This window comes from Dasypus novemcinctus, chromosome 5 (genome assembly GCF_030445035.2).
Source record: "Dasypus novemcinctus isolate mDasNov1 chromosome 5, mDasNov1.1.hap2, whole genome shotgun sequence".
In the NCBI taxonomy this organism is placed as follows: Eukaryota; Metazoa; Chordata; class Mammalia; order Cingulata; family Dasypodidae; genus Dasypus; species Dasypus novemcinctus.
Genome location: NC_080677.1, coordinates 108,548,028 through 108,560,523, shown reverse-complemented (window position 1 = coordinate 108,560,523; position 12,496 = coordinate 108,548,028).

Sequence of the window (12,496 nt, the reverse complement as noted above, 5' to 3'; positions counted from 1 at the left end):
TCTTATGGCTAGAATGTGGCCGACTTGCACTTAAATCCATGTTTCCCAACCTTTCTGTTCTTTCCATTATAATACAGCTGCAAATATCTTTCAGCACTGTGATTTTATGATCTCCCTTTCTCAAGCAAAGTTGAGATATTTTGCAACTATTCATGGGATACTAGTATTCCAATACAAGTCTTTTCTTGGCTCTTTGGGTTTTTTGTTTGCTTGTATTTTAAATTTTAGCCAACTTTAATAGACTTAGGAGGTAGAATGCTCTCTGGGGGCTTTTCTTGTTTACCCACCAAACTATTAGAACAGTTGCAGCTGGCCCAAGACCAGCTTCTAAATCCCTTCCACCCTGTTCCATCTTAGCAACAAAAACAGCTGCGTGTATAGCTCAACTAACAACAGAAGCACAAACACTTCCTCCTCAGTTTTCCTGTTCTATTTTTAAATGTATTCCTATTCTGAGTTTTCTTTGGCTTTAAATTGCTATCTGGGTCATTTGACCCCTGCCCTCAGAAGTGAATACTGTGTTTGAGCCGTTTAATTAGAGATTATTCGTTCCATCTTTATCCCTTGTTCTTTTCTCTGATTGCGTCTTGGCTCAAGTTGTGGTGGTGGTTATTGTCTCTTTCCACAGTGCCTCTCTGGTTGTGTGGCATGGCTATTCTTGCTATGCTGGCATATAGCTGAAGCCAATTAGGAAGAGAGGGAAAGTGGAACTTACAGAAGCCTCTGGATAGGACTGGTAAGTCATGGAGACTTTGTTGTTTATCCAAAGATTCAGACCATTTTTATATATACTTTTCAGCTGTCTGTACTCACTTCTATCAACTCTCTTATCAGTATGCCAGTATATTAGTCAGCCAAAGGGGTGCTAATGCAAAATACCAGAAATGGGTTGGTTTCTATAAAGGGTATTTATCTGGGGTAGAAGCTTACAGATACCAGGCCATAAAGCATTAGTTACTTCCTTCAATAAAGTCTGTTTCCAAATGTTGGGGCAAGATGGCTGGCAGCGTCTGCCAGGGTTCCTCTCTTCCTCTTGCTTCTCTCTGGGCTCAGGTCCTCTGTTTTCTCTACAAGGTCAGCTGTAGACTATCAGGTGAATGGCTCTATCTTTCTCCCTGGGGTTTCTGCCGTGTCTAAGGAGCTGTCTCTAATCCTTTGTACTCTTTTCCTTGCTCAGGTCCTCTCTTCCCAGGACTTGCTTCTCTTTCCTCTGTGTGCTTACTTCCCAGGGCTCCAGCTCAAGACTCTAGCATCAAACTCCAAATCAAAACTCCAACATCAAAATGCCTCAACTCTGTCCTGCGATGCCTTTTATCTGTGAGTCCCCACCCTAATGACATGGCCCAGTCAAAATCCTAATCATAACTTAATCATGCCCAGGTACAGACCAGATTATAAACATAATCCAATATCTATTTTTAGAATTCATAACCATATCAAACTGCTACAGCCAGTAAGCAGATATGGTTAAAAATGGACCTACTTTCCCACAGTGGGTCAGTAACAGACTTCAAGAAGTAGAAGTAAGGTTATAGTAGAATGTGAGACATAGAAGGAACTCTTGAGATTCACCTCCAGGGCCCTCTTAGTTCTCACGAGGAAACCAAGGTCACAGAGGCAAGAAAATCTTATTTAAGTTCTTTGGTCATTTCTTAGCCAGTTCTGTCCAGAACTAAAGGAGAAGCAGGGAAAGCATCTGAAAGTATCTTGGTGTAAGGGTGAGTTGTGTTTTTTTAAAGATTTATTTTTTATTTATTTCTCTCCCTTTCCCTTCCTTGCCCCCCACCCCCCGCCCCGTTGTCTGCTCTCTGTGTCCATTCACTGTGTGTTCTTCTGTGTCTGCTTGTATTCTTGTCAGTGGCACCTGGAATCTGTGTCTCGTTTTGTTACGTCATCTTGCTGTGTCAGCTCTCCGTGTGGGCGGCACCATTCCTGGGCAGGCTGCGCTTTTTTCATGCTGGACGGCTCTCCTTATGGGGCACTCCTTGTGCGTGGGCCTCCCCTATGCGGGGGACACCCCTGCCTGGCACGGCACTCCTCGTGCACATCAGCACTGTGCATGGGCCAGCTCATCACATGGGTCAGGAGGTCCTGGGTTTGAACCTTGGCCCTCCCATGTGGTAGGTGGACGCCCTATCTGTTGGGCCAAATCTGCTTCCCAAGGGTGGGCATTTTGAGACATTTTGAAGTGATAGTGAAGCAAAGACTGCTGCTAGAATTTGCCTCTTAATGAGATGAGAGAGAGGAAGAGTCTTGAATGGGAGAACCCCTGAAAATTGATTTTACTACTACTAACTGCTATCATTGTGAGTATATACTATTTGCTAAGCTCTGTTCTATGCACTTTACATATATTATCTTATTTAAAACTTATAACAAACCTATGAGGTAGATATTATTAGTATCCCTGTTTTACAGAGGAGGAAACTAAAGCATGAGTTATTACCTTGCTGAAGCTCACAGGCGTGGTGAGTGGGCTAGAATTCAAGCTCAGGCCATCTGCCTCCAGAGTCTCTGGTCCTAATTCTATATTGTTCTGCCTCCTCGCTGAGGGTATAATTCAGAAGAGGAAGAGTTATATGCATGAAGATGTTTAATGTAATGTTACTTGGAATAAGTTGAAAATAACCTTAATATCTAACAATTGACAAGTGATTAATTACCTACAGAATAAGTCAGTGAAATATAATTTAAGCCATTAAAGTCATAATTAAAATTATTATATAACAATGTGAAAGGTGTCTGTGATATAATACATGGAAAAAAATAATAATAATACATGGAAAACAATACCAAAGCAAACAATGCAATATCTCTACTGTGATTTATTTAACCATGACTAGAAGGAAACTTGAGAGAGAAAAATGGAAAGAGTCAGTGTATTATAATAAGGATAAATAATTTTCTTTGGATTTTTTTTATTGTTTGTGCAATGAATTAAAAATTGTCATGGAGCAGTTGTAGCTCAGTGGTTGAGCACCTGCTTCACATTTACGGGGCCCTGGGTTCAATCCCTGGTACCTCCTGAAAAACAACGAATGTCTCCTTGATCTAGCAAAGATTTTTAATAACTTTATGTTCCCTCCTTTTCCAATGTCCCAAAGTTTTGTGTTTTGTTTTTTTTTTTGGAAGTTTTTATACTTCATTGTTTCTCCTGATCTTTTTGTATGCCTTTATGAGAAACAATAGACAAGGAATAGCAATAAGTGAAAACATTAAGATAAACTAACAATAAAGTTTTACCTTGAAAGTTGCCAAGTAATATATTGCCTAGTGTTGGTAAATGCTTTGTATATAAACAATTTAGAAATATTTTTGTAGCTTACTGAGCTACAAAACTTTTGATACTGAGTATCAAAGGTTCATTTTTCTTGTTTAAAGGATGGACAGGATGGGAAGCCAACGTGGCTCAACTGATAGAGCATCCACCTACCATATGGAGGGTCCAGGGTTCTATCCCCAGGGCCTCCTGACCCATGTGGTGAGCTGGCCCACACGCAGAGCTGCCATGCTCAAGGAGTGTCGTGCCACACAGGGGTGCCCCCACGTGGGGGTGCCCCATGCACAAGGAGTGCACCCTGCAAGGAGAGCCGCCCTGTGTCAAAAAAGCGCAGCCCACCCAGGAGTGGCGCCACACACATGGAGAGCTGACACAGCAAGATGATGCAACAAAAAAGAGACGCAGTTTCCTGGTGCCACCAAGGGTGCAAGCAGACACAGAAGAATACACAGCGAGTGAACACAGAGAGCAGACAATGGCGGGGGGAAGGGGGCAGAAAGGGGAGAGAAATAAGTAAAAATAAATCTTTAAAAAAAAAAAGGATATACGGGAAAGTTACCTGTTCTAAGTCCCGTAGTAAAAACAGAGGGACCTCTGCCCTCTTTTCCTTCCTTCCAGTCACCTTCAAGCTACTTTCACCCTAGAACGGAATTAACCCCTTTTCTGAACTGAGTCTTTCATATTTATTAAAAAAGAGATGGCCACTTCTACTGCTGCCAACTTTGTAGAGATATAGAACAAGGCCACACTTGAATTCTGTCCCCTTAATCCTTCTAATCTAGATTTGGCAGCATCATTCATCACCCTTTTTCCTTCTGTTGACGTGCCTAGTTGTGTGTGTGTCTGAGTCTGTCATGGCCTTGGCTTCCATGAGCTTAACTTCTCTAATCTGGGAAGGAAACGAATGTGAAAGTATAAATGAGAACCTTTCTAATGTAGATCCAAAGAAATTAGATGTCAAGTAAAATGGGACCAGCTGTTAAGTGACTAGAAGCATCATGCTTCTTCCCAAGTCTGAAGAAACTGGAGTCACTTGTGATTCCAGGTAGGTATATAGTGTCGTGCAGTAATGGCGGTGATACCTATTAGAGCCACTAGATGCCCCCTGTGTTCCACATCCCTGACTTCCTTCCCCAGACAGGATTACAGTGAGACCGAGCAAAACTTGCCTCTCCACTTTAATGCTAATCACTAGCAGATCAACAGAGGCAGACAATAGAGCACTTAGTTTTGTCAAATGGCTTATTCTCATTTTCAGCAGCGTCCTTACTTTGCCCTTATTTTGTTACAAATCTTGTCTCCCAACCAGACTTAAGCTCCTTGAAGGCTGAAGCTGTCTTGTTTCTCCCATAGGCTAGTACAGTGATAGAAAAAAGAGATTGAAAGCATTGAGATAGTGGGAAAGGAGAGAGAATGAGAATAGATATTTATTGAGGAGCCAGGCAAGGAAAATATCCCCCTAAATTTAAGTTCAGAGTTAGGATTCTATGTCCAAGATTAGAAGTGTGAGTAACAAGGACAAGAACCAGGTTGAATGGAAATTCGACTGAAAGGATACCCAGGGAAGAGAAGCCATTAGCAGCCATTTTGGCACAGACCAAAGTGCTGAAGCAACACTCCGCTCCCGAGGGCTTTCCTCGTGCCTGGTCGCAGCACCAGCCCCAGGGCTGGGTCACTCCAGGGCCATTCTACAAAGTTAGGCAAGCCACTAGTACACAGTCCAGAGTAGCGTGTCATCACCGAACCTAGCAGATGACCCTTTTCTTTGAGGATTCCAAAGCCTGTGGCTAATGCTTATTAACCCTGAATCATGGCAGCATTGAGCTCTAAGAGGTCATTATCTCCACTGACTTGAGTAGGGAAACTGAGGTGTGGAGTAGGGACGCAGATTTGCTCCATTAGTCAGTGGCACTGGGCTGTGAATTATCACTGCCTTGCTCAAATGCCCGTGAAGCTGCCCGTGACAGTCAGAGGTAAACACTTCAGTTGGGCTGTACAGAGATGGAGGAGGAAGGACTTTTCTACAATGTCGTATCCATGTGGGGAGAGCCTTAAAACCAGGAACTCAGAGTTGCAAATACTACGTGGCCTAAACCCTGTGTTGTATGCTGAGTTATCTGAAGGTCAGAGTGGGGGAGCAACAGCCAAGATCACACAGTGTTTATTGTGGCTGAGCCAGGCCTGGAATCCTGAAATTCCATGTTCATGCCTTTTCTTGCACCGCTGTAGTCACAATGACAGAGCAGAAGAGGGGCAGTATTGTGTAAGAGTTAAGAACACCAACTTTAGGTTAGAAGCCTGGGTTCAAATCCTGGATTCACTGTTGACTGGTTTTGCGCTTTTGAACCAGTTACTAAGTGTCTCAGTTTCTTCATCTGTAAAATGAGGATAATGCTAGTACCTATATCATAGAGATGTTTTGAGAATTAAATGAAATAATACATGTGACATGCTTAGCACCATGCTTGGCACACACTAAGTGCTCAGTAAATAGTAGCTATTTCCTTTTTATTATTTAAGTAAGGCAAGTATGGCCTTCCTCAGCTGCGTACATGAACACTGAGCCACCCTATTAGCTTAACCCTAGTCATCTCTCTGGCCAAGTTTCTCTAGTTTTCCTAGTCTTTTTTTCCCCAAAAACTTTTTATTTTTGAAATAATGTCAAAACTTACAGGAGAGTTGTAAAAATAATTAAAAACCCACACAGAATAGTGGCCATGGGAGTTGCTGAGGACAAGGAGAGGGAAGAATAGATATGATATCAGGGCATTGGAGTTCCTGAATGATATTGCTAGGGACAGATGCAGGACATTATATATCCTGCCTTAGCCCACTGAATGGGCTGGGGGAGAGTGTAAACTACAACATAAACTATAACCCATGCAGTGTAGCAGTGCTCCAAAATGTACTCACCAAATGCAGTGAGTGCCACAATGATGAAAGAGGTTGTTGATATGGGAGGAAGGGTGGGTATGAGGGAACCTTTTATATATACATATTTTTTTTATCCCCCCCTCGCGACTCTTTTTGCTTGCTGTCTGCTTTCTGTATTCATTTGCTGTGCGTTCTCTGTGTCTATTTATTTTTATTTATTTATCCCTCCCCCCCTTTGTGTCTGTCTTGCTGTCTGCACTCTGTGTTCATTCGCTGCATGTTCTGCGTTTTTGCTTGTCTCCCTTTTGGTTGCATCACCTAGTTGAGTCGGCACTCCACGGCGCTTGTGGGCTGGTGGCACTCTGTGGCATGTGGATGAGCCTGCCTTCACAAGGAGGCCCCAGGACGTGGACCTAGGGCCTCCCATATGGTAGATGGGAGCCCAACTGATTGAGCCTCAGCCGCTTCCCCCTCTTTTATTTATTTATTTATTTTTTAAAGATTTATTTATTTCTCTCCTCTCCCCGCCCCCATCCTGGTTGTCTGTTCTCTGTGTCTATTTGCTGCATCTTCTTTGTCCACTTCTGTTGTTGTCAGCGACACAGGAATCTGTGTTTCTTTTTGTTGCATCACCTTGTTGTGTCAGTTCTCCGTGTGTGCAGCACCATTCCTGGGCAGGCTGCACTTCCTTTAGTGCTGGGCGGCTCTCCTTACGAGGTGCACTCCTTGCGCGTGGGGCTCCCCTATGCGGGGACACCCCTGCGTGGCAGGGCACTCCTTGCGCGCATCAGCACTGTGCATGGCCAGCTCCACACAGGTCAAGGAGGCCCAGGGTTTGAACCGCGGACCTCCCATGTGGTAGACGGACGCCCTAACCACTGGGCCAAGTCCGCCGCCCCCCCTCTTTTATTTTTTAATGTAACATTTTTTGTAGTCTATGTATCTTTAAAAAAAAAAGAATTTAAAAAATTTTGCCAAAAAAACACACAAAAACCCCACACAAAGAACTCCAGTATACTGCCCTGCAATACCCAGACCCACCAATTTTAACATTTTGCCACGTTTTCCATATCATTCTATCCATCCATCCATCAGTCCATCTCTCTGTCTAGTTATCTGTCCATCTCTCTCTGTCTTCTAAACACCTGAGTGTACCTCATGTCTAATCTCATGCTCCTTGAACACATAATACTTCCATGTACACGTCCTAAGAACTACTGACTCTCCTGAGGGGAGGGAGCACCGAAACAATGTTAGGATCAGGAGAAAGAACCACATGCTAGAATGTCTTCACTGGCTTTTCCTTGATCCGGGTGGAGCTCTTTCAGTCCAGCAGCCTCAGTGACATCATCAGTCAGTACAGGGCCCTTGGCTGGGCTCCAAGCCCAGCTTTAGAAACATCAGGAAGCATCTTGGGCAACAAGACACAAACCAAGATAACCACATTCCTGCCAGTCTCCTTGGGCCTTGGCTTTGGGCCTGGAGTGCCCACCCTCAGAAGGTGGTGGTACAGTGAGGACAGGAAAGCTAATTACAGTCATCACCCTGCTGGGTTGAGAATACAGGCTTGTTTGTCCAGCACAGTTTACCTGAGTCATCCATCCTATAGTCTGAAGCCACCTGGGCCTGGAGCTGGACAAACAGGCTGCCAGGAGTCTGGAACACCTGCACACTGAACCTGGCTAGTGCCAGCAATTCCTGCTTGTTCTTCCTTCAGAAAGTGAGTGGAGGCAGTTTGGCTCCATAAAAATAGCTCCCAACTAGGTGGAGAACCTGTCAGGCTGAAGGCCCCAAGTCCCATTCTGGGGTGAGCAGAATGAGAGCCGAGTCCTCAGAATCTGGAAAAGTCCCTTCCCCAGAGATAAAGCTGAAAGGTAGAGAAGGGAAAAGGCTTAACTTGCTCACCTCCTCCATTCCATCCCCACACCACCATGCCACTTCCCGCATTACCCTGGCCGTCAGAGTGTCCCCGGCACTCCTGCCAAGGCCCACCCCTCCCCAGATGAGCCCCATGGGTCAGCAGTGACCTGGGCTTAGATTCCACCAACTCAACCTGAGTTTTTCAAAAGTAAAATAAGGGAGAAAATAGGTGCTGTATATCACAGTAAAAAGTTTTTAAAATACAATTAGAAAATACTTTTGTTAAAAGGTATTAAAAAGTGAGAATGAAAATCCCCTGCTCTTTTTCTGACTCGGGGTGAGAAAAACATAAATGTGAGGAAAAAAAGGGGTGCCTTCTGTGGGATGGAAGGAAGTCTACATCCTAGAGGTGATTTCCACAGTAGAGACCATCTGTGGCACAATTGGTAAGAGGGGACCTGATAGACCCCGACTGGGGACACCTGTGGGTGGGACCAGAGCCACAGAAAGCTGTATTTCAAAGCATTACTCCTATGGTCATGGCAGTGTGGCTCTCTCCTCCTCCAAGAAAGAGAGCTAAAGAATCCCATGAAACTAACTGCTACCAAGAGGCCTGCTTCCCGGAAGGTGTGGGTGACCTGAGCGGGGAATTGCAGCAGGCCCTGCCTCCCTGCAGCTGGAGGTATTGCTTGTCTCGTTCCCCCTGGAGCTCCCCAAGTAATGAAAGGTGATGGCTCTGGCACCCTCTGCCAGCGATACGTGCCCCATTAAAAGCCTCAGCCCTCCTGCTGCCACCCTTTACCCCTCACAACTTTTGGTTTGGCAGGAGGTTAAGGCTGATGACAGAATATCCCCAAAGGGAAGGGAGAGGCTGGAGGATGGAGGAAGACCGAGTTCTGGCCTTGCTGACTAAAACATGACCTCAGTGTCATAAAGGCTGGCTTTCTGGTTAACCTGCCAACCCAGGGTAACTCCCAACCCCAATCTGTAAGATGACCTTATAAAGGATATTGTGGATCTTGGCGGGCAGGCTGCAATCATGGAATTCATGTAACCAGGAGTGGGCCTGGCACTCTCCATCCATTCAACAAGTCCTCATGGTTTGATTCCCCTGGGACAGAACCTGATCCTGTGACTCCAGAAGACTTTTTAAAAGAAAATTTTATTGAAGTATATCATTCGTACGTGAACATACGTAAACAATAAGTGTATAGTAAGAGTTGTAAACTTACAAAAGAAACATACGTATCATCATACAGGGTCCCATACATATTGCCACCACCAGCACCTTGCATTGTTGTGAAACAATTGTTACAAACTATGAAAGAACATCATCAAAATATGACTACTAATTATAACCCATATCTTACAGTTGGTGTTTTTCTCCCAACCCACCTGATTATTAACACCCTGTATTAGTACTACATTATTTGTTATAGTTCAATAGAGAACATTCTCATATTTGTCCTGTTAACTATAGTTCATCTTCCACCACTGGATTCTCTGTGTTAAATAGCCCTGTTAAATCCATTCAACGTGTATACTTAGTGACTCTCATTTTAAATTTGTAAATGTCAGTTGAATGGATTCCAGAAGACTCATCACCATATAATCTGAGGGGAAATTGGGACATGTGGTCTAAGAGGTAGAACTGAGGTCAGGAAGATGATATGACAGTTTAGAAATGGTACTGTCCTAGAAAACTGGGGACACATATCTATGTCCAGTGTGCCCAGTGCTCAGCACACAGGAGGTGCGTGGTGCCGGAATCGAGTGCCTGCTTGTCCCAGTGCCCCAGCTCGGGCTCAGCCACCTTGGTGAGCTTGGGCAAGTCTCTCTGCCCAGTGGGAGTAATAATATCTCATATCTCAACTTATCATTCAGAACAACTCACTGATGTTCAGAACATGTCGTATTAAATTGACTTATGTACCCCAGAAAAAAACATGTTCTTAATCCATTCCCGTGAGTGTGCAGTCATTATGAATAGGACCTTTGAAGATGTAATTTTTAGTTAAGGTGTGGCCAAGTGAATCAGGTTAGGCTTTAGTCCAGATTATTGCATTTATAAGCAGAATGAAATTCAGGCTGAGAGAGAGAAATCCATCAGAAGAAGCTGGAAGTCAACAGAACCTGGATGAGAAAGGAGATGTCACTGTGTGCATTACCATGTGACAGCAAAGCCAAGGACCCAAGGATAGCTGACAGCCCCAGAATGCCATCGTCATCAGGGAGGAAGCACCAACTTGCTTCACCTAAGCTTCAAATCAAGAGCCACTAAATTCCCATTTTTAAGCCAACTTGTATTTGTTTTAGCAGCTCAGAATCCAAGATACATACCAGGGAGATTTCGGAAAAAGTTTAAAATTCTATCAACTAAGAGCAGAAAAAAGTCAAGGATGAAGGAAAAAATCCCCCAGAAATCAGGACAAGGAACTCCTGGGGCTGTGGGCTAGAAGAGAGAGGGGGACCAGGTGGTGGCCTGGGCAAAGAAAGTTCTTTCCCTCAGCCACTTACATTTCCCCTTGTATGACTCCTGCAGGCCTGCCATCAGTGCCAGGGACTTCCAAGTAAGGAAGGGTGTTTGGGCTCCAGGGCTGTGTCCCATCTCAAGAGCGGCCTGCTGAGCCACAAGTAAGCAGTCTGTGACGATAGCCAGGACTGGCACTACCTCTGCAGAACAGGCCACTACTTCAAGGTTTTTGCCCCATCCTGGGCAACTAAGACAAGCCTTTGAGAATCCTTTCTGCTTCTTGTCCCATCAACTGCTCAAGCGGAAGTTTAGTGACACCCAAGATCCCCAGGTCTTTTGGGGAGTTCCAAAGGGATGATTCATATATGCCCACAAGCCAGTCTACCATGAGCAGTGTTTCAGTTTGCCCAAGGGCTGTTGATGCAAAGTACCAGAAATGTATAGCTTTTATAAAGGGGATTTATGTGGGGTAAAAGCCCATAGTTCCAAGACTATGAACAGTCCAACTCAAGGCACCATAAGACATGTTTTCTCACCAAAGTCAGCTACTGTTGACCCTGGCATTGCTGTTGCCTGGTGAAGCAAGAACGGCCGTCAGTCTCGGTAGAGGTCGCTTGGACCTCAGCTTTGAGCAGCCAGGTGTAGCGCTTGTCTCTTTCCAGGCCTCCTGCATCAGTCTCAGCTGTTCCACTCTCTTCCCAAGTTCAGCTGTGAGCTCTCAGGCACTGAGCAGGACTGGTCTCCTCTTGAGCTGCTGCGTATGCCCAGCCTCTTGGGGGCTCCGGGTTCTCTCTCCCATTGCAGAATCAAGTATGCCAGCTCCCTTTTTCCTCGGAGTCTCTGTCTCCCTCTGTATCGGACCCAGCAAGAGGGCCGAGACTCAGCATGAATCATGCCCCACTGGGTCTCACACCCATAGGAAGGGATTAATTTAAAACAATATTTCTCTTTTGGACATTCATAAAATAAGTTCAAACTGCCGCAAGCAGTCACCCTGGGCCATCGTACATCAGGTTTCGACTCCCACTGGCTGACATCACACACCCTGAAGCCACTCGGGGGAGCCAAAGCCACCATTGCTCTGGATACCTTGAGAAAGTGGGGTTCCTATCTTTGTGGGACCAATAACCACCCTCCCCAATTCAGTGCCAGATGTTGTCCCAAAGCTGCAGTGCATGGTCCCAACCTCCTAAGGCCTTTTACCAACACTTGGTTAACTTCTGGTCCTTACCCCTCAAGCCTTGGAGGCTTGAATTGAGACCAAGGATCCGAAGGGATGGGCGATACCTGTTCAGCCCTCCTTCTTGCCACCAAGATCCTCCTTCTGCCCTTCTCCTTTGGCACGCTAAGGCACTTCTTGCTCCTTGGAGCCATGAGACATCAAATATCTCCGTTTCAGAAGAAGCTGTTTCTTTTATGTTTGCATAGCTACAGGAGCTCTTTCAGTGCTGTTTTCTGAAACAAAGGAAGAGGGTGCCCCATCCTAAAGAAATACTGAAAACTTTCCTGTGAGAAGTTGCTTTGATTGTTCCCTTGAACTCACTGAAAATCTTGGGACCCAGTTTCAGCAAAGCACGTTACATAAAGGTATGACCAATAAATGATAGGAAGCTTGCAATTGAGCTTTGAAAGGTGTGAAACCACATAAAAGAATCTCTGATCTCTCAGGATTTCTACTGCTTCATCTCCCGCTCCCCCTACTCCCCGCTGCCCCACGTGCATTTTTCCTGTTACCGTATCCCCAGGACTCAGCACAGTGCCTGGCCCAGAAAGGTGCACAGGAAATCTTTTTTGCATGAATGAACTAATACTTGTTTATAGTTGGTGTTGGAGTTTAGAGGCAGAGCTAACTGTCTTGCAACCCTGGCACAGGAATGAGGTGGTCTATTCTGATTCTGGTCCTTTGAAGGACCCTTGAGAAGGGATCTGGGAGACCTGAATGGAAGGGGAACTTATAAGGCCTTGAAAGAGGAAGTTGGGGCTATGTTTAGCCAAAGAAATGAAGACGG